This window comes from Abramis brama (genome assembly GCF_963993115.1).
Source record: "Abramis brama genome assembly, chromosome: 9".
Classification (NCBI taxonomy): domain Eukaryota; kingdom Metazoa; phylum Chordata; class Actinopteri; order Cypriniformes; family Leuciscidae; genus Abramis; species Abramis brama.
This window is the reverse complement of record NC_139971.1, coordinates 20,304,784-20,327,140: the sequence shown is the minus strand read 5'-3', so window position 1 is coordinate 20,327,140 and position 22,357 is coordinate 20,304,784. Positions and strand designations below refer to the sequence as shown.

The 22,357-nt window shown below is 38.9% G+C and overlaps 1 pseudogene across 1 annotated transcript; it reads left to right on the top strand.

The window, feature by feature from the left end:
• The first annotated feature begins 14,234 nt into the window (after positions 1–14,234).
• Positions 14,235–16,441, top strand: LOC311089495 (extracellular calcium-sensing receptor-like; annotated as a pseudogene). The gene is made up of 5 exons: positions 14,235–14,789; positions 14,925–15,152; positions 15,296–15,422; positions 15,510–16,307; positions 16,436–16,441. The product of its transcript is annotated as an extracellular calcium-sensing receptor-like (transcript).
• Positions 16,442–22,357: the final 5,916 nt, after the last annotated feature.

The window sequence follows — 22,357 nt, the reverse complement described above, 5'->3', positions numbered from 1 at the left end:
GAACTGCTGGTGGCGCTATAGAGTTGGACCTAGAGACTCAAAAATTGCTACAATTACTTTTCATTACCATCACTACAAGTGTGCCAAATTTCATCATTTTCCTATGTATGGTTCATAGGGCTGCCATAGACTTCAAGAGGAGGAAGAAGAATAATAATAATAAATATAGCTGCAAGCAGCAATACGGGGCCAAGCCCTGCAAGGCAGAGCAAGCAACAGCCGCTGTAGCGCAATGCGGAGCCAGAAGAGCAAAACATCAGAAATTTAATGTACATCAAGCACAGTAAGCACATCAATTACAGCAGCACAGCTAGCATTTAAGCACCAACAGCAGTGCAGAGCCGGAAGGAATTTAAATTATTATTTTATACACAATTTCAAAGTCGCCCCACACTGGTCTCGAACCCACGACCACAATGGTTCGGGATTCATGACGCATGGTTGAACCACTTGCGCCACCCAGAGGACATGTTTTACAAAGCTGCAGAGGAGAGGCTTCAGTGTGTGAATGAGCACACAAAATCATGTTAACGAGATTAGCATGCTAAGCTAACTTAATGCTAATATAGCTTATGATGTGGTACATCCAATGCTGGCAAAATAGATATCCTCAGATTCGACATGACGCAAGGAATCGATAGACACCAATTTTATGATTTTGTGACAAACTGTTCACAAGTTACAGCCTCTGAACCAATTATGGGTTGACCTCATTAAGTTTGCGACATCATAACTTTTTTTTTCCAGTATAGCAAAAAAATCGGGGACAGTACTTTTATGCGGCTCAGTCCGAAGATCATTTGAGTACATGTTTGGACAAAATTAGACCAATTTTGAAGGAGGAGTAGCGAAAAAACTGTTTTACATTCACTCCAATATGGCGGCCAGTCACATTGTTGATAAATAACATATGAGATATCGTTGAAATCGGCATAAGCCAAGGAATATATTGACATAAAGAAATCAAATTTCAAGCAATGTTAGCAAAAGTTATAAGCGTTTTTTCAAAAAACAATGATATCTCTGGAACACTAGGTGGCGCTGTGATCAAATTTCTCAGGTACCTTCGGGCCATGCTAATGATGATCCATACCAAATTTGGTGAAGAAATTTCAAATAGTTTAAAAGATATTGCAAATTATGACATCATTCAAAATGGCGGACACGTGGTACATCCCATCATGGCAAAATCGATATCCACGGATTTGTCATGACCCAAGGAATCGATAGACACCAAGTTTATAATTTTCTGACAAACTGTTCATAAGTTATTGGCCAAAATATGCATTTTCCATATCTCATGACCCGTAGGTGGCGCTGTTCCCAACTTTGGCATGGAACCTCAGATCATGCTTCCGATGAAGTGTACCAATTTTCGTTTCGATTGATCAAAGTTTGGCCGAGCTATAGCTTCTGAACCAATTTTGGGTCGACCTCGTTAAGTTTGCGACGTCATAACTTTTGATCAGAGAAGAATAAAAAAAATCGGGGACAGTACTTTTATGCGGCTCAGTCCGAAGATCATTTGAGTACATGTTTGGACAAAATTAGACCAATTTTGAAGGAGGAGTAGCAAAAAAACTGCATACTGTACTTTTCAAAATGGCCACTACTGTAATGGGCGGAGTCTTAATGTAAGATATTGGTTCTAATCAGCATGATGAGATGAATCAGGTGTACTAAGTTTCATTTTTCTAGATCAAAGGGTTCAAAAGTTATAACCATTTCAATGTTGAATTTTTGAACTGCTGGTGGCGCTATAGAGTTGGACCTAGAGACTCAAAAATTGCTACAATTACTTTTCATTACCATCACTACAAGTGTGCCAAATTTCATCATTTTCCTATGTATGGTTCATAGGGCTGCCATAGACTTCAAGAGGAGGAAGAAGAATAATAATAATAATAATAATAAGAAAACTAACAGATACAATAGGTGCCATAGCCCCTTCGGGGCTTGGCCCCTAATAATAATAAGAAAACTAACAGATACAATAGGTGCCATAGCCCCTTCGGGGCTTGGCCCCTAATAATAATAAGAAAACTAACAGATACAATAGGTGCCATAGCCCCTTCGGGGCTTGGCCCCTAATAATAATAAGAAAACTAACAGATACAATAGGTGCCATAGCCCCTTCGGGGCTTGGCCCCTAATAATAATAAGAAAACTAACAGATACAATAGGTGCCATAGCCCCTTCGGGGCTTGGCCCCTAATAAGAAAACTAACAGATACAATAGGTGCCATAGCCCCTTCGGGGCTTGGCCCCTAAATAGCTGCAAGCAGCAATACGGGGCCAAGCCCTGCAAGGCAGAGCAAGCAACAGCCGCTGTAGCGCAATGCGGAGCCAGAAGAGCAAAACATCAGAAATTTAATGTACATCAAGCACAGTAAGCACATCAATTACAGCAGCACAGCTAGCATTTAAGCACCAACAGCAGTGCAGAGCCGGAAGGAATTTAAATTATTATTTTATACACAATTTCAAAGTCGCCCCACACTGGTCTCGAACCCACGACCACAATGGTTCGGGATTCATGACGCATGGTTGAACCACTTGCGCCACCCAGAGGACATGTTTTACAAAGCTGCAGAGGAGAGGCTTCAGTGTGTGAATGAGCACACAAAATCATGTTAACGAGATTAGCATGCTAAGCTAACTTAATGCTAATATAGCTTATGATGTGGTACATCCAATGCTGGCAAAATAGATATCCTCAGATTCGACATGACGCAAGGAATCGATAGACACCAATTTTATGATTTTGTGACAAACTGTTCACAAGTTACAGCCTCTGAACCAATTATGGGTTGACCTCATTAAGTTTGCGACATCATAACTTTTTTTTTCCAGTAGAGCAAAAAAATCGGGGACAGTACTTTTATGCGGCTCAGTCCGAAGATCATTTGAGTACATATTTGGACAAAATTAGACCAATTTTGAAGGAGGAGTAGCGAAAAAACTGTTTTACATTCGCTCCAATATGGCGGCCAGTCACATTGTTGAAAAATAACATATGAGATATCGTTGAAATCGGCATAAGCCAAGGAATATATTGACATAAAGAAATCAAATTTCAAGCAATGTTGGCAAAAGTTATAAGTGTTTTTTCAAAAAACAATGATATCTCTGGAACACTAGGTGGCGCTGTGATCAAACTTCTCATGTACCTTCGGGCCATGCTAATGATGATCCATACCAAATTTGGTGAAGAAATTTCAAATAGTTTAAAAGATATTGCAAATTATGACATCATTCAAAATGGCGGACACGTGGTACATCCCATTATGGCAAAATCGATATCCACGGATTTGTCATGACCCAAGGAATCGATAGACACCAAGTTTATAATTTTCTGACAAACTGTTCATAAGTTATTGGCCAAAATATGCATTTTCCATATCTCATGACCCGTAGGTGGCGCTGTTCCCAACTTTGGCATGGAACCTCAGATCATGCTTCCGATGAAGTGTACCAATTTTCGTTTCGATTGATCAAAGTTTGGCCGAGCTATAGCTTCTGAACCAATTTTGGGTCGACCTCGTTAAGTTTGCGACGTCATAACTTTTGATCAGAGAAGAATAAAAAAAATCGGGGACAGTACTTTTATGCGGCTCAGTCCGAAGATCATTTGAGTACATGTTTGGACAAAATTAGACCAATTTTGAAGGAGGAGTAGCAAAAAAACTGCATACTGTACTTTTCAAAATGGCCACTACTGTAATGGGCGGAGTCTTAATGTAAGATATTGGTTCTAATCAGCATGATGAGATGAATCAGGTGTACTAAGTTTCATTTTTCTAGATCAAAGGGTTCAAAAGTTATAACCATTTCAATGTTGAATTTTTGAACTGCTGGTGGCGCTATAGAGTTGGACCTAGAGACTCAAAAATTGCTACAATTACTTTTCATTACCATCACTACAAGTGTGCCAAATTTCATCATTTTCCTATGTATGGTTCATAGGGCTGCCATAGACTTCAAGAGGAGGAAGAAGAATAATAATAATAATAATAATAATAAGAAAACTAACAGATACAATAGGTGCCATAGCCCCTTCGGGGCTTGGCCCCTAATAAGAAAACTAACAGATACAATAGGTGCCATAGCCCCTTCGGGGCTTGGCCCCTAAATAGCTGCAAGCAGCAATACGGGGCCAAGCCCTGCAAGGCAGAGCAAGCAACAGCCGCTGTAGCGCAATGCGGAGCCAGAAGAGCAAAACATCAGAAATTTAATGTACATCAAGCACAGTAAGCACATCAATTACAGCAGCACAGCTAGCATTTAAGCACCAACAGCAGTGCAGAGCCGGAAGGAATTTAAATTATTATTTTATACACAATTTCAAAGTCGCCCCACACTGGTCTCGAACCCACGACCACAATGGTTCGGGATTCATGACGCATGGTTGAACCACTTGCGCCACCCAGAGGACATGTTTTACAAAGCTGCAGAGGAGAGGCTTCAGTGTGTGAATGAGCACACAAAATCATGTTAACGAGATTAGCATGCTAAGCTAACTTAATGCTAATATAGCTTATGATGTGGTACATCCAATGCTGGCAAAATAGATATCCTCAGATTCGACATGACGCAAGGAATCGATAGACACCAATTTTATGATTTTGTGACAAACTGTTCACAAGTTACAGCCTCTGAACCAATTATGGGTTGACCTCATTAAGTTTGCGACATCATAACTTTTTTTTTCCAGTAGAGCAAAAAAATCGGGGACAGTACTTTTATGCGGCTCAGTCCGAAGATCATTTGAGTACATATTTGGACAAAATTAGACCAATTTTGAAGGAGGAGTAGCGAAAAAACTGTTTTACATTCGCTCCAATATGGCGGCCAGTCACATTGTTGAAAAATAACATATGAGATATCGTTGAAATCGGCATAAGCCAAGGAATATATTGACATAAAGAAATCAAATTTCAAGCAATGTTGGCAAAAGTTATAAGTGTTTTTTCAAAAAACAATGATATCTCTGGAACACTAGGTGGCGCTGTGATCAAACTTCTCATGTACCTTCGGGCCATGCTAATGATGATCCATACCAAATTTGGTGAAGAAATTTCAAATAGTTTAAAAGATATTGCAAATTATGACATCATTCAAAATGGCGGACACGTGGTACATCCCATTATGGCAAAATCGATATCCACGGATTTGTCATGACCCAAGGAATCGATAGACACCAAGTTTATAATTTTCTGACAAACTGTTCATAAGTTATTGGCCAAAATATGCATTTTCCATATCTCATGACCCGTAGGTGGCGCTGTTCCCAACTTTGGCATGGAACCTCAGATCATGCTTCCGATGAAGTGTACCAATTTTCGTTTCGATTGATCAAAGTTTGGCCGAGCTATAGCTTCTGAACCAATTTTGGGTCGACCTCGTTAAGTTTGCGACGTCATAACTTTTGATCAGAGAAGAATAAAAAAAATCGGGGACAGTACTTTTATGCGGCTCAGTCCGAAGATCATTTGAGTACATGTTTGGACAAAATTAGACCAATTTTGAAGGAGGAGTAGCAAAAAAACTGCATACTGTACTTTTCAAAATGGCCACTACTGTAATGGGCGGAGTCTTAATGTAAGATATTGGTTCTAATCAGCATGATGAGATGAATCAGGTGTACTAAGTTTCATTTTTCTAGATCAAAGGGTTCAAAAGTTATAACCATTTCAATGTTGAATTTTTGAACTGCTGGTGGCGCTATAGAGTTGGACCTAGAGACTCAAAAATTGCTACAATTACTTTTCATTACCATCACTACAAGTGTGCCAAATTTCATCATTTTCCTATGTATGGTTCATAGGGCTGCCATAGACTTCAAGAGGAGGAAGAAGAATAATAATAATAATAATAATAAGAAAACTAACAGATACAATAGGTGCCATAGCCCCTTCGGGGCTTGGCCCCTAAAAATTGGAGATCAAACAGCTGGATAAAACTGATCTCAGTATGTGAACTTATTTAACCAAGTAACACTTTAGTATGAATATTTATTAATGCAAATTTCTCTTGCTCTCTTTCTCCCTCCCATCCCACAAAACCAATAAAACAGTTTGAGACCTATCTGCAGTTTCAATGTGCTTTTATTAAGTGTAATATTGTATGGTGATTGCATCTACATCTGCACCAGCTGGGTGGTCAAGTGTGATCGGGTCAGTTTCATCGGGGAGAAGCTGGTTTTGTGGTGTTTCTCGCTCCTTTCTACTGGTGGCTATATTGTGCAGAATGGCACATGCAGCCACTATCTGTGATGCCCACTCTGGTGACTCTTAAGCGCCGAACACAGTTGAAATGTGCCTTTAGGATGCCAAAGGTCATCTCTATCTTCATTCTGGTTTTACTGAGGGCCACATTGAAGCGGTGCTGTGGCCCTGTCTGAGGGTCATGACAGGGGGTTATTGGGTAGGTTTTTCTATCTCAGTTCAAATTAACAGTGTTTTGTACTGTACCAAATTTAACTTGCTTTCCTCAAAGCGCTGACACAACATAGACTCACAGAAAATTTGTGAGACAAGCACTGGAGCCAGGCCAATTGGCATCCAAACTTGTGATCATACGTTCATGACCACAAGTCGTCTGCAGATGAAATGTTTAGTAGATCACTGTTATATCTGTTAATGTTACTATTAATTTAAAGATTCATTTCACAGAAAATAATCATCTCACATATTCACATCATCTCTACCTGAACATTAAGGCTGTGATAGGACTTCCTATTAACATAATCTGCCTCATGTTCCCCTAGAGCAGTGGAGATTGGAGCAATAGACATGTTGCAATGACTCTAGGGAATCCTATCATAAGATTAACAGAATAATAAAAAAAGATTTAAAATAATTCTTAACATGTATTATATTGGATAGTACATTTGTGAAATTTGCTTTTTGAAAAAAATGTGTTCATGTGATGTCACCCTATCAATATATCTTACCGGCAATTTTATAAAAGCCCTCTTTTATGGACATGGTCGATAAATGTCCGGGGAACAAAATTAATTAAACTATTCATGTACTCCTGCAGAGCGAGGACCACCTTGCGAATGGTTCGACAAACCGTGTTTTCCCCTGTGCGTCATCGTGCAAGAATGTACCACTTGCAAAAAAACGCAACGCAATACCATTTGCGGTACAGTAAGTGCATGAATTCGACGTGTTAAATTCTTTACGTGCGGCTCATGAAGTTCGCAAAGATAAGACATTTCTTCTGCGGAAAATCTGTATCTTTCATACAAGTAACTATCAGGAAAGGCAAGGGGATTTTGTCTGGCTAAAAACTCTTTCCTACGAAGTGCTCGTCAAACAATTTGCGCTGAGATGTCCACCGGATTTGGAAGAAAAGGTGAAGTCATTGCAACAGACACTGGGAATAAGTTACGTCACCTATATGTTTCTTTGCTCTCAGCTGATTGGTCAAACTTCAGTCTGAGATCTTGAATCCAGAACATAACCTTAGCAGGTTAGCCGTGCAGCGTAAGATACCATGGCGACGAACACCGATTAAAGCCAAGCTACTTTCATAGTACCTAAAACCCAGGGTTGGCGGAAACTAAACTGAAACATAGCTGGCTAGCCACCTAAACCGGCTTCATGGTATAGGCCCCAGGTGTTCATTATATATATATATATATATATGCATATATATATATGTGTGTGTATGTGTGTGTTTTGTGATTTTGTGATTTTTAAAAAGCAATTTTAACCAGAAAAATCAAAAATATATTCCCAAAATCGTGCAGCCCTATAGTTTCTCTTGATATCAGCATGTTCACAGCTGTTTTTTGTTGTTGTTGTTGTTGTTTTTTACAGGGACCAGATGCCCCACTGATGAGTCCTGCTGACTTCAACATTCACATGAGTCTCTGTACATGAGCATGGTAAAGTGAAAAATCAACACTTTGGAAATGACAGGTATGTACGTTTCAGGAATGGCACAAATGTGATGAAATGATGAGATGGATTCAATTGCAAGTAAAAGTGAGTTTATTAGTAACACAGGAACAGAGATGATGAAGATGGGATGAAACAATGTCCAGGGAAGCAAACACTTAGTGACACAGGGACGCCATGGTACAGCCCAGTCCAGACGTGAAGATCCCGTGAGACGAGTGAAGAAGATGGCAAAGATCCGGAAGATGACGGCGGCAATAATCCGAGAGATGATGATGGAGGGAAGGCGGACTTGCAGGACAAACAAAACAGGCACCGACAGAAAACTGGACAGGCGGGAACAGACAGGAACATCCAACAACCATCTGACAAAAGACAAGGTGAAAACAGAGGGACTAAATAGGCAGCGCTGATCATCTGCAGCTGGCGTGCTGATCAGCCCCCCAATCACGATTGATCAGCACGCCAGCTGCAGCGGCTCCACCCACCCACACACACAAACACAGACAAGAGAGAGATGGCGAATTCATGAACCGTGACAACAAAGGTGTGTGACTGTTCAAGTCTGTGTCTTTAGATCAGTGTGTTAAATAATTTGCTTTTTTGTCATTTGTTGTGTATCTTTGGATTATGTTGTGTTGTAAATAAATTCAAACAATCAGAAAGCCATTATTTTTTAAATCTCCTCATTCTTTGTGCAAGGTTGCTCAGAATGATAGGGCCTGATAGCACCTAATAGGGCCATTATGGGAGGGTCTTTGTCTTTCTCAGGTGTGAAATCCATAAATATTAATGATGATAGATATAAATATTATGAATGACTTTCTGGAAAGCAGGATCACTACAGGCGGATGGCAGTTGGACACAGAATAAAATAGAAGCGAGAGCGGGCGGGTCACGGGTGTGGGAGAGAACCTGGCGGGAGAGCGGGATGAAAAAAGTAGTCCCTTGCAGACTTCTACACCGAACGAACTAAGCATTAGCTGTCAAAATGCTGAAACTTTATGCATATTCAGAAATGATGAGTTCTTAATCTTACCTTTCTTTGTGCTTTCGCTCCACATGTTGATGAAAATTGGAAGTTGTTCTCTTTGCTTCGGTAATTGATGTACATGTCGCACAATGTTTCTTTTTAGAGTCTTACTGCATATGAACTCTTTGTGGCTCTGAATAATAGATGATGTAGCAGACATTTTCAACACATAGTTGAGCTAGAGGCTCCACATGACATCCTGACCTGAGTCCTGCTGCCTTTGCACTAAGGTTAATCTCAAGTCATGCGCAGTTGCGCACAAGAAAATCACCAATCATTGGACGTGTCAATCAAACATCAATTTAAAGAAATATTAACATACAGTAATAATCATGAAATATTTTGAATTGGACTCGAGTGGACTCGGAAATAAGTCAGAGTTCTAATATGTTCGAGTACGAGTCAATACCAAGTCAAAATGCACACAAGTCCATGACAAGACCAAGACCATTAAAATATAGGTCTCAAGACCGATTCCGAGTCTCGAGTACTACAACATTGAGCTGAACCAGATTAACTCAAAATGATGGTGACCATGGTAACAAAGGAGTGGTGGGAAAACTGACCAAAGGAAAACATGTGACTAATGAAAACATACGACAGCGGTGAATCCGGCCAATCATGGAACAGCTGTGTCAAACGTGATGTCCTCATTTCCAGAGAGACCAGTGGCACCGCCTGCTATATAAAACATATTTACCACTCACAATCTTATATGTTAAATCAGTGAGCTGAGTGAAGAGTGACATAGACTGATAAGGAGAGAGAGATGTGGGTAATTCTGTATATGTGTTTGCTCCTGCCTTGTAACTATATCTGTGTTGCTTTGATGGTCAGTTCAGGTACCTGTCAGCTCCAGGGACACTTTACATTGAATGGGATGTTCCAGGATGGAAACCTTCTCATCGATGGTCTGTTTAAGGTTCAAAGTCAACTGAAGAAAACTTAAGACAATAATTTTTATGACTGTGTGTTCATTGTAACTGGTCAATGATAATTTAGTCAAGGCAACTGATGAAATGTTGCATGATGGGTTACAGGACTGAAATCATTCACTGAATGAAAACACACACACACACACACACACATATATATATATATATATATATGTAAGGAATAATTGACGACAGGCCGTTGAATTATTAGAAAAATAATGCACACCCGAGGTGGTAATGCGGTCACGACGCGAAGCGGAGTCAACTGAAGTCAATTATTCCGCTTATACTACAGTTACCACACCTCGAAACATTTTTCAGATTATGTATTTCAAGACGTTTGTAAAGTTTTTGTCATTAAATGCTCTTGTATGTAGGACTAATTTCTTACGCATCTAATCCCATGCCTCAATCGTTGCTAATTCCAAAACGTCATTTTAGAGTTAGTAACGGAGGTTTGAGCCACTGATAGCAGACTAATGCTGGGCACACACGACTAGCTGATACATTCTCTGACTGTTTTCATCGACTGCAGCAGATTTTAAACACCGACTTTGAACACAGACTGAATGCGCTGACCACGCGTTTGGACATGATCAGTCATAAGTATCAAATTACATTCATAACCGGCCTTAAAGTGTGTCCCCGGCTTTATGCAGTTATTAATGCAGTTATTAGAGAGAGATGTTGCAATAATGAGACAGAAAAGCATGTGCGTCAATATTATTATTTATTTATCAACTCAGTCCTTTCAGCAGGAAATGTATGGAGCTATTCTTGTGCCAATAAAAATGAACGTAGCTTTTCAAGAAACTAATGAAAATATAAATTGAAACTAAATAAATTATCTCTAAAACTGAAAAAGAATAAATCGCAGGCAAATTTTTTGACTTCGTTTTTAATACACTGCATGTTTTGCTAACTGTTTCTCATATTTCAATCGCTGATCTGAACTTACAAATGCGCTTCCAGAGTTTTCATTTACGCTTCTGAAGTTTTCGTTTACGCTCCCAGAGTTTTCGTTCGCCGTTCTGACACATTTCTCTCGTGGGGGCGGGGCTAGTAGCAGTGTGTTCTCATTGGTTACTGAGCTTTTGATTGATCGCTTCGTGACCTGGAAGTGAAGACGTCAGTGTTTATGTGTGGATGTGAGCGTCTGTAATCGCAGCTTTCTATTTAATTTTAGTGATATTAAGTTATGTTTGTTTTTTAATTTTATCTGTATTTACCTGCTGCTACTACTTAGTTGGCAGAAGCTTTTTAGGAGCACAAGAGATCTATTCAGTCTATTCAGGTGTAATTGCAATTGGTGTAATTAAAGTACTGTATATAATACTTAAAATATTGTAGTGTCCAATGTTTTCTGAGAATATTTGTTTATTCCTGATGATTATTTTGCATGTTAGGCTCTGATTAGGTTCAGCTGTTACAATTTAAAGAGAATACTAGCAAACGTGTGTGATATATTCAGCCGTCAAGAAAGTCAAACTTCAACCAAGTAATCAAGGTTGGCAGCCATGGCCATCACACTACTCATCGTTAGCATGATATAGCCTACGTTTACACCATCAAAATTAATGATCACTTAAATAAGAGGAATTTAAACAAAATGAAAATTACAGTCGTGGCCTGCTGTCAGATACAGACCTCAAAGGGCATTTCATTACATACGTCACACAAAGAATGTTCTTGTTGCCATTTTTTTTTTAAATTGATAATTGTATTTAGTTATTTCATTTAATTAACACTATCTGCTAACATTTAAAATTGTAAATATATTTTAACAATCATCAACCGTTTCAATCGTGACTTATACAACCAGTTAACCAGGGGTTGTATTTAAATCTTTAAATCTATGCATTACAACCCCCCCAATATTTATACCATGATCACATGAAAAATATGCAGACCCAAACTTCAACCCCCCCAATGTTCAAACCAAATCTACACCCTTGCAAGCAGTACGAGGATAGTCCACCCAAAACATGAGCATTCTCTCATCATTTACTCTCCTTCATGCCATCCCAGATGTATATGACTTTCTTCTTGACATAAACATAGACAAAGATATTTAAGGAAATAATCCATCTCTGTGAGTCCATAATACAAGTGGATTGTAACCCATGTACGTAAGATTTTTAATAGTTAAAACAGTTTACATTATTAGTATTTCTTTTATCTAGCCTATTGTTTTACTTCAGAAGGCATTGACTCATCCACTGAGGTCGCATGGATTACCGTCACGCTCACTGTGTGTGTTTTTGAAAACGTCTTTAGGACTCGCAGAGATGGATTACTTTCCTTACAATCTTAATTCGTGTTTATCTGTAGAAAGAAAGTAAAATGCATCTGGGACAGCATGAGGGTGAGCAAAATAAGAGAGAATTGTATTTTTGGGTGAACTATCCATGCTATTGGTATGCTAATCCAAGATCAGCATAGACTAATAAGAATAAAGTGAAACCTCTTGTGTACTTGTGAACTGTGTTTGTTTTAATCTAGAGGAAATTGAAATATTTGCTAGTTTATATTAAAATAAATCAGGTGTCTGAAGATCAAGATCCCAGTCATTCAAAGGTGATGTGTCTGAACAGAGTAAGATTATTGTCTGAAAGGGACAGTGGATCTCTGGTACTATCACTCCATCCTCTGTGTCAGCATCAGAATTTTGTTTATGGAAAAGTTGCTCCACTCCCTGGAAAATGAGAGAGGAAATGTATTATAATCTAACAATACAAACTGCTTTGAACTCCCCATACAGTAACACGTTGCAGACTTAAAATATTTATTATATTTATATTTAAGGGATTTTACAGTACTAAATATTTACCTTGGAGTCAAGCAGCATTTATCATCTGTAATACTGTTGTGTAACCAGTAGATGGCTGTATTGCCCTATATATAAACATATGGATGTGTATTCCCTAGTTGCTGGATGTTTTCAGTCATAATTACTTGCATGTATTAAGTTTTTAATTTGGACATATATTTATTATTAAAGACTATTAAAGATTTAACATTTTTCTCAGAAATGTTCATTTGAAGTGCACTTTTTTCAATATTATTAGTCAAATATGGACACAGAAAAAGCAATTTGTTACTCATACTAGATACATATAATAGCTTTATCAGTCATCTTTATCACACAAAAGTAATCAGAATAAATATTGCAACCAGGGCGATACTTCAAAATAATTGAGTGTTTACATATTACGAACAGAGACGTGGTCTGTGGTCAAGTCGTGTCTCTCCTCTTTCAAAAACTTTGCATCGCAAATTAATCAGCAATTGAGAAATTCAGGTTTAAATAGCTTTATTGGCATGGTAAAAAAGGCTTTACATTGCCAAAGTTGAATCAGGCAGTGATTGACAGCGCTCTCGTCCTATGGCATCGGTCATTGACTGATACAGTACAGATAGGCTACTGTACAGTACTCTAGCTCAATGCTGTTTGGGGTGGCTGTGGGGAAATATGATCTAATCGAAGCAAATATGATCTAATCGAAGACTGTAACCGAATGTAGATAAACAAGTCATGTAATGATTGGTCTAACAGTTAAATCAAGACAACACAGTTCAGCTGTATAATGTTATGGGCTCTCACTGAGCTCTAAAATGCCTCTCCACCTGAAAAAAGCCAGTACTGTATTATAAATAGTATTAGTATAGTATTAAAAACAAAACAAAAATCAGACTTACCACGAGTAGGCTAACGTTATCCAGTATCCTCCTGATATAGCGACGATGACTAATGATAAATATCATTCGTCTGTAGCCTACTATTCCTTCTATAAGAGATCATCTCAACAATATAGTGTAGCAGCAAATAAATACAGATATAAACTTAATATCACTAAAATGAAATAGAAAGCTGCGATTACAGACGCTCACATCCACACATAAACACTGACGTCTTCACTTCCAGGTCACGAAGCGATCAATCAAAAGCTCAGTAACCAATGAGAACACACTGCTACTAGCCCCGCCCCCACGAGAGAAATGTGTCAGAACGGCAAACGAAAACTCTGGGAACGTAAACGAAAACTTCAGAAGCGTAAATGAAAACTCTGGAAGCGCATTTGTAAGTTCAGATCAGCGATTGAAATATGAGAAATAGTTAGCAAAACATGCAGTGTATTAAAAACGAAGTCAAAAAATTTGCCTGCGATTTATTCTTTTTCAGTTTTAGAGAGAATTTATTTAGTTTCAATTTATATTTTAATTAGTTTCTTGAAAAGCTACGTTCATTTTTATTGGCACAAGAATAGCTCCATAGAAATGCAGGTGTTTGGACATTGTGTTGCTTTTTCTGAAATACTGCCCAATGGTAATAACCCCAGAGATATTCAACGTATAATGGGAGTGATTCACACCTCTACAGCTAGAGTGGTGGTTGTTTTTTCTGCTTCATCCTTACTGATACCTTTGATGGATAAAGTTGTGTTGCAGAACATGACAGACAGGCAATGGATTGCAAGTGAAGCTTGGGCCACCTCACCTGTGTTTCGCACATCACGTTTTCTGTCCTTCCTGGGGGGCACACTGGGCATTGCTATCAGGCGTGGGAAGATTGAGGGGCTTCATGACTTTCTGTTACGTGTTCGGCCTAACAATGATCAAATAAATAATATAGTGAGGATCTTTTGGGAGAACCTGTTTGGGAGCACATTTGAAACTGGGGGTAAAAAGACAGAAGGAGAGCAAGTGAAAAAGCTATGTACAGGACAGGAGGATCTGAGCACCACAAACTCACCATACACTGATGTTTCAGGGTTGAGAGCATCTTATAATGTGTATAAAGCAGTTTATGCCGTAGCACATGCGCTTCATGACCTGATGCAGTGTGAAGAGGGGAGAGGACCATTCAGTGGGAACAGTTGTGCTGGCATAACAAATCTGAAACCCTGGCAGGTAAGAACCACAGGTATAGTGCAGATTTTCTCCAGGCATATAGATGAGCTGATTGTGGAAAAGCAAAATATGTGCTCTATATTAATTAAAATTTCAGATAAACATATAACACCTTCCTGTCTACAAACTGTACAGCTGGTTCACTACCTACAGAAAGTGAACTTCACCACAGGCTTTGGGGATCATATGTCATTTGATAAAAATGGAGATGCTCTGGCCATCTATGATGTGTTGAACTGGCAGCCGAGCTCTGATGGGTCAATAAAGCTCCACAAGGTCGGTGTAGTAAATGAAGGGGCAGCATCAGGGGTGATGCCCACACTGGATGAGGATGCATTTTACTGGAACTTTGAGACAAAAAAAGTAATTAAATTTGAATTTTAAATGTCATAATTTTTGCAGGTATAAATACTAATCGAAACTGATAAGACAAATGAGAATAAATAAATGGAAAAGCCAAGCTTGTCATTATGTAAAGGAGATGACAAACATGATGTCTCTTTTAGCCCCCACAGTCTGTGTGTAGTAAGAGCTGCCCATCAGGAACCAGAAGAGCTACAAAGAAGGGCCTTCCTGTCTGCTGTTTTGACTGCCTGCCATGCAGAGATGATGGAGAGATTTCTAATGCAACAGGTGAGTAGATTGCTGGCAAAATTTGAATATAATTTGATAGTTATTTTCTCTTTAAAATCTTGCATTCTGTCTTTTTCTTACCCACAGATGCTGTTGAGTGCATGTTGTGTCAAGATGAGTTCTGGTCCAATCCAGATAAGGATCAATGTGTCCCCAAAGAAGTTGAGTTTCTGTCTTATGAGGAACCTCTGGGCATCTCTCTGACCACTGCATCTCTGCTTGGCACCTGCTTCTGTGCTCTTGTGATGGTCATCTTTGCACATCACCGTAACACTCCCATAGTGCGTGCCAACAATTCAGAGCTCAGCTTCTTGCTGCTGTTGTCACTCAAACTGTGTTTCCTGTGTGTGTTACTGTTCATTGGGCAGCCACAGTTGTGGACGTGTCAGTTAAGACATGCTGTGTTTGGCATAAGCTTTGTCCTGTGCATCTCCTGCATCCTGGTCAAGACTATGGTGTAATAGCGGTGTTCAAGTCATCTCGACCAGAGGGCAAAGAAGCGATGAAATGGTTTGGAGCAGTTCAACAACGATGCACAGTTCTGGTCCTAACAGCCCTCCAGGTTATGATATGAGCAGTCTGGCTATCAACTGCCTCTCCAACACCCCATAAAAACAACCAGTACATCCGCTCTAAAATAGTAAATGAATGTGCTATTGGCTCAGTGGCTGGTTTTTCTCTACTGCTGGGATACATTGGACTATTGGCAGCAGTAAGTTTCCTGTTCTTCCAGATCATTTTAATGAAGCAAAGTTCATCACTTTCAGTATGTTGATCTTCTGTGCTGTGTGGATTGCGTTTGTTCCAGCGTATGTGAGCTCACCAGGGAAATATGCTGTTGCTGTGGAGATTTTTGCCATTCTGTCTTCAAGTTTCGGATTACTGGTGGCCATATCTAATTTATCTTGCAACACTTTTGACACACACACACACACACACACACACACACACACACACACACACACACACACACGTACAGTTGGGTTTCCATGTTTTACGGGGTCTTTCCATAGACATAAGGATTTTATACTGCAAAAACAGTATAAAACTGTCTGCATTTTCTGCAATTAAAAAATAAAAACATCACTCTGTATTATTTATAAGCCAAAACATGTCCCCACAAGGACAAGGATAACAGATATTGGCATCTTTGTGGCACGCACTCACACACACACACACACACACACGCACGCACGCACAAGAGATGTTGTGTGTTTATTGTGTTTTGCATATTATTTTATTTTAGATATATTAAATTGATAAAAAGTTGATATGGTTACAAATATATTATTAGTATTTTTAGTAATACAATTAAGGGCGCACACTCAGATCTCTGATATGGTTTATTGTTCAATCCTAGGTAAGCCTTGTTCTCTTTTACTGTATTTGTGGTGACATTAATTCATTTCTGCATATTTTCTAGTGTGATGTATTTTATTTTGTGTAGAAGGACTTTTCATTTATTCTTTAATGTTATCAATGTCATCTCATTTCTCTGTATTCATTCTGTGCTCATTTGGATGTTTTATATTAGTAATGGGTCGATCATGAGCGATTTCTTTTATTTTGAACAAATCTTTAATATGACTTGACTTTAATATGAGTTGTCTCATAGAGTGATTCGTTAATTTTGTGTTGACCACGCATGCGCAGCATCCCATAGTTTCTTTACAGGAAACAGAAACGATTAGTTCAGCTCTCAAGTTTTGGGTCTGAGTTATCCATTCATCCTGTGACAGCCCCATAGGCTAAGGCTATGCAGTCTGTACTGGAAACAGAAATTATTAGTTCACCTCTCAAGTCGTTTGTTCTTTTGTCATGTGACGTGATAACTGTATTGGATACAGAAATGAGTTAACAATTCCCTACCTTCCTTACAAACAAGCGCGTAAAAAGTTTTTTTTCTTTTTTCTTAACTTACAGTTACATGATGCGTTTCTGGTCTCAAATTTCCTACAGTTTATAGAACAAATGACTCGGATCGGGATGTGAGATGAGGTGAACTAATAGACTGCATAGTCTGAAGACCCAGCTAAGCTGCCTTGCTGCTTGCCGGTTACCATGACAAATATGTTCTCCCCACTCAGTGAAACACCCACTGAGAATCCTGTTGATTGTGCTCTAGTTATTGGCGATTCTATTACACGGAACGTGAAAATAGAGACACCAGCCACCATAGTCCCATGTTTGCCGGGAGCCAGAGCGCCTGACATTAAAACAAATTTAAGTGCTGGCTAATGCTAATCGTAAATCCTCTAAGATTATTTTTCACGTCGGCACTAATGATGTTTGACTTCGCCAGTCGGAGATCACTAAAATTAACGTTAAAGAGCTGTGTGAACTCGCAAGTACGATGTCAGGCACTGTAATTTGCTCTGGCCCCCTTCCTGTTCGGACAAGTGATGAGATACTTAGTAGATTGTCCTCACTCAATGGCTGGCTGTCTAAGTGGTGTCCGCAGAATAGTCTAGATGTGCTATGTTTGACAGAAACCTGGCTAAAACCAAACGATTACATTACTTTAAATGAGTTCACCCCCCAATATTACTATTATAAACATGAACCTCGTCTGAAAGGCAAAGGGGGAGGTGTTGCTGTAATTTATAATAATATCTTTAGAATTACTAAGAAGTCTAGTTTCAAATATAAATATAGCTGTGAGCAGCGATTACGGGCCCAAGCCGGTGGCACCGCAACCCCGGTGCCTTTAGGTAACTTTAGGTGGCGGTACTGCCGGCTTTGGCCCTTCATCGCTGCTCGCAGCTATATTTATATATATATATATATATATATATATATATATATATATATATATATATATATATATATGACAGAAAATTTTACTTGTCTTACCTTATTCTGATTTTATGATACACTCAAAACATTCCACAACAAATCCTTTAAATTTAATGTAAAAATAAAAATTAAAGTAAGCAGTGTTGGGCTCAGGTAACCCTCTCATTAGAATCAAAATGTTTCAACATTTGCCACGTCTTTGGATGCTAAACTATTCTTTATTATAGGCTTTGTACTTCACTCGTGTTCAATAAATGGTGTATAATTACATTTTTAGAAGATATGAGGCTTTTAGTGTTTCCATTTTTGACATTACTTGAATCCCTCGCCATAGCAAAACCGTTTGAGATATATATATTATCCGTTCACAATTTAGCATCTTTAATGTATTTTCATCATGTTGAAAAAGTTTGGTGGGAATAAAATAAACCACTTAAGAGGAGTGGGTAAAAATTCAGAGGCTGATTTTGCAAAGAAATCCACATTCAAACCAAAATATCTGACTTCCTGTTGGTCGGAGCTAATGACTGTAAATTAGAAAGTTGTCCAGCTCGATGAGACCAATATATGTACTGATTTTTGTAACTGTTGGTAAAACTAACCCCCCCACTTTTGTCAAAAGCATTTTGAAAGTGACACACTTCCTGCTGACAGTTGGTGGCGCTATAACTTTGACTCACAATAGTTACATCCATCTGATCGGCCTCTTACCACGAACACACTGCTGAAGTTTCATCAAGATCAGTTAATGTATGCAGAAGTTATAACACTTTGTGTTTCTCTTTTCTCGCCATAAATTCATTTCCTCGCCACGACCAAACCGTTCGAGATATCAAAAATCCGTCCGCAATTTAGCATCCTCAATGTCTTGACTTCATGTTGACCGAGTTTGGAGGCGATTAGATGAATTCTCTAGAAGGAATACATCAAATTCCACAGCATGCGTTTTTCAAACAACCCATAATAGCCGACTTCCTGTTGGGCGGAGCTAATAACTTAGAGTGCGGAAGTTGTTCGGCCCGATGAGATCTATATGTGTATCGAGTTTCATATTAATTCATGCAAGCATGTTTGATATATGGACCAAGTTTTCAGACCGTGTTCAAGGGGGCGCTGTTGAGCCCCCCTGCCACGCCCGTGTACCAGCTTCAGCCCGGCCCTGATGACCGTGGGTTCTGACCTGTGTGAAAAGTTTCAAGTGTTTTTGAGCACGTTAAGTGCCCCAAAAGCCCCTGAAACCTTGAAAAACAAAGATTAAATGGAATAGACAACCCCCCCCCCCCCCCCCCCACCCCACACACACACACACACAGACACACACAGACACACAGAGAAAGAGAGAAAATTCTCCAGAAAATCCACATTCAAACCAAAATATCTGACTTCCTGTTGGTTGGAGCTTATAAGTGTAAATTAGAAAGTTGTCCGGCTCGATGAGAACAATATACATACCGATTTTTGTGATTCTAGGAAAAACTAAGCCCCCATTTTTGACTAAAGGTGGCGCTACTGAGCCCCTCACCACGCCCATTTCTGAAACTTTGCACATGTCTACTGGCTAATAAATGTGATGTGTCTGTCGAGTTTCATGCATTTTCAAGCATGTGAAGAGTCTCAAAAGCATCCGAAAAGAATATTAAAGTTTGATGCATTGCCACGGCAACAGTATCTAAGATATCAATAATCCTTTCACAGGTCTACATCTGCCATGTGTCTACATTATACACATAAAGTTTGAAGCAAATCGGATAAAAATAAGAGGGTGATTTCAAAGCATTTTGAAAGTGAAACACTTCCTGCTGCCAGTTGGTGGCGCTATAACTTTGAGTCACAATAGTCACATCCATGTGATCGGCCTCTTACAACGAACACACTGCTGAAGTTTTATCAAGATCAGTCAATGTATGCAGAAGTTATAACACCCTTCCTGTTTCTCTTTTCTCGCCATAAATTCGATTCCTCGCCACGGCCAAACCGTTCGAGATATCAAAAATCTGTCCGCAATTTAGCATCCTCAATGTCTTGACTTCATACACACCGAGTTTCGAGGGGATTGGATGATTTCTCTAGGAGGAGTACATTAAATTCCACAGCATGCGTTTCCAAACAACCCATAATAGCCGACTTCCTGTTGGGCTGGCGTAAAACTTAGAGCACGAAAGTTGTTCGGCCCGATGAGATCTATATGTGTGCCGAGTTTCATATTATTACATACAAGTGTGTTTGATTTATGGACAAGTGTTCGGATCCCGTTCCAGGGGGCGCTGTCGAGCCCCCCTGCCACGCCCGGGTACCAGCTTCGGTCCGGCCCTGATGGCCGCGGGTTCTGACATGTATGCAAAGTTTCAAGAGTTTTTGAGCATGTTAAGGGCCCCAAAAGTACCCGAAAGTTTGACAAAATAATAATAAATATAGCTGCGAGCAGCGATTACGGGCCCAAGCCGGTGGCACCGCAACCCCGGTGCCTTTTAGTGACCTAAAGGCACCGGGGATGGCGGTGCCGCCGGCTTTGGCCCTCCATCGCTGCTCGCAGCTATATTTATATATATATATATATATATATATATATAAATATCTTTCTATCTATCTATCTATATCTATATATATATATATATATATATATATACACACACACACATATATATGTATATATAAATATCTATCTATCTATCTATCTACCTATCTATCTATCTATATATATATATATATATACACACACACACACACATATATATATATATATATATTAGGGGTGGAGCCGAACCCGAATACGGTATTCGGAAAGGCACAAATAGTGTGTTTTTTACGAATACTTATTTCGAACAAATACTTTAAAAATATTTGTATTCGGGAACAAGAAAAACTTTATATCAAAAAGCTGCGTTTCCTCATGAGACATGGCGACCGGCGGTGCTGCTGATGTGGTGGCTGTCCACTTGTTGATAAGATAGGAGGAAAGAGCCACATATGGAAATATTTCGCTCACATAGCGCGTTTTTTGCGCGTGCAGATTTCAAATGTAGGCGCGCGGCAAGCGAGCAGAGCGCTCGTTTTTCCAGGCGCGCCTATGTTCACGGTTGCATAGCAACGACAAACGCCACGAGAGAACAAGCGCTTGTGGAAAGGAGAAAGCGGTGCGAACTGCGCTGTCCGTGATGACGAGGAAGTATCAGCAAAGAATTAATTGATTTCTAGCCCTTGCATTAGCTTTAGATATATTTATGGAGATGAGAAATGAAATAAAAAGCCGTCATTATGTCATTAATATCAGTCCGTCAGAAAAGCAGTTCTAGGCTTATTATTGGCTGGATAACTCTTAACAGGTTTAAAAAGCCATTTTAAAATTAAATATGAATGCAGTTTTGAAAAAAATATTTTACACATTGCATATCTATATTTATTATAATAGATATAATTAAAGAATACTTACACTATAATGTAAATTAGAAGTGTAACGCAAAAAATCTGGATTTTTACACCTATTTTGAATTTTACTCGAATACAAATACAAATACAAATACTTTTCCCCCCTCAACAAATACAAATACAGATACAAATACCGGCTGCTTTGCACACCCCTAATATATATATATATATACATATATAAGACAGAAAATATTACTTGTCTTACCTTATTCTGATTTTATGATACACTCAAAATATTCCACAACAAATCCTTGAAATTTAATGTAAAAATAAAAATGAAAGTAAGCAGTGTTGGTCTCACGTAACCCTCTCATTAGAATCAAAATGTTTCAATATTTGCTATGTATTTGGATGCTAAACTATTCTTTATTATAGGCTTTATACTTCACTCGTGTTCCAATATCGATGGAAAAAATCATCCTCTTCACACGCGCAAAAATGTGCTTGGAATCATCACAGTGGAGCTCTGCTTACTGTGAATGGTACAAATTGTACTACTGACTATTTAAACAGAGCAGTGTAATTCGTATAAGTTAGGTTGACTATTTTTATTATTATATTGTATTAGGGCTATAATGAACAGGCTGCGATGTCAAGATTGCAATTCTGGAATGTGTGTGTGTGTGTGATGCGGTTGTGGTTGAACAGTGGACACAAAAACATAAATAAAATGTTTTAGTTAATTCCTACATCCATAGGAATACATTGAAAAT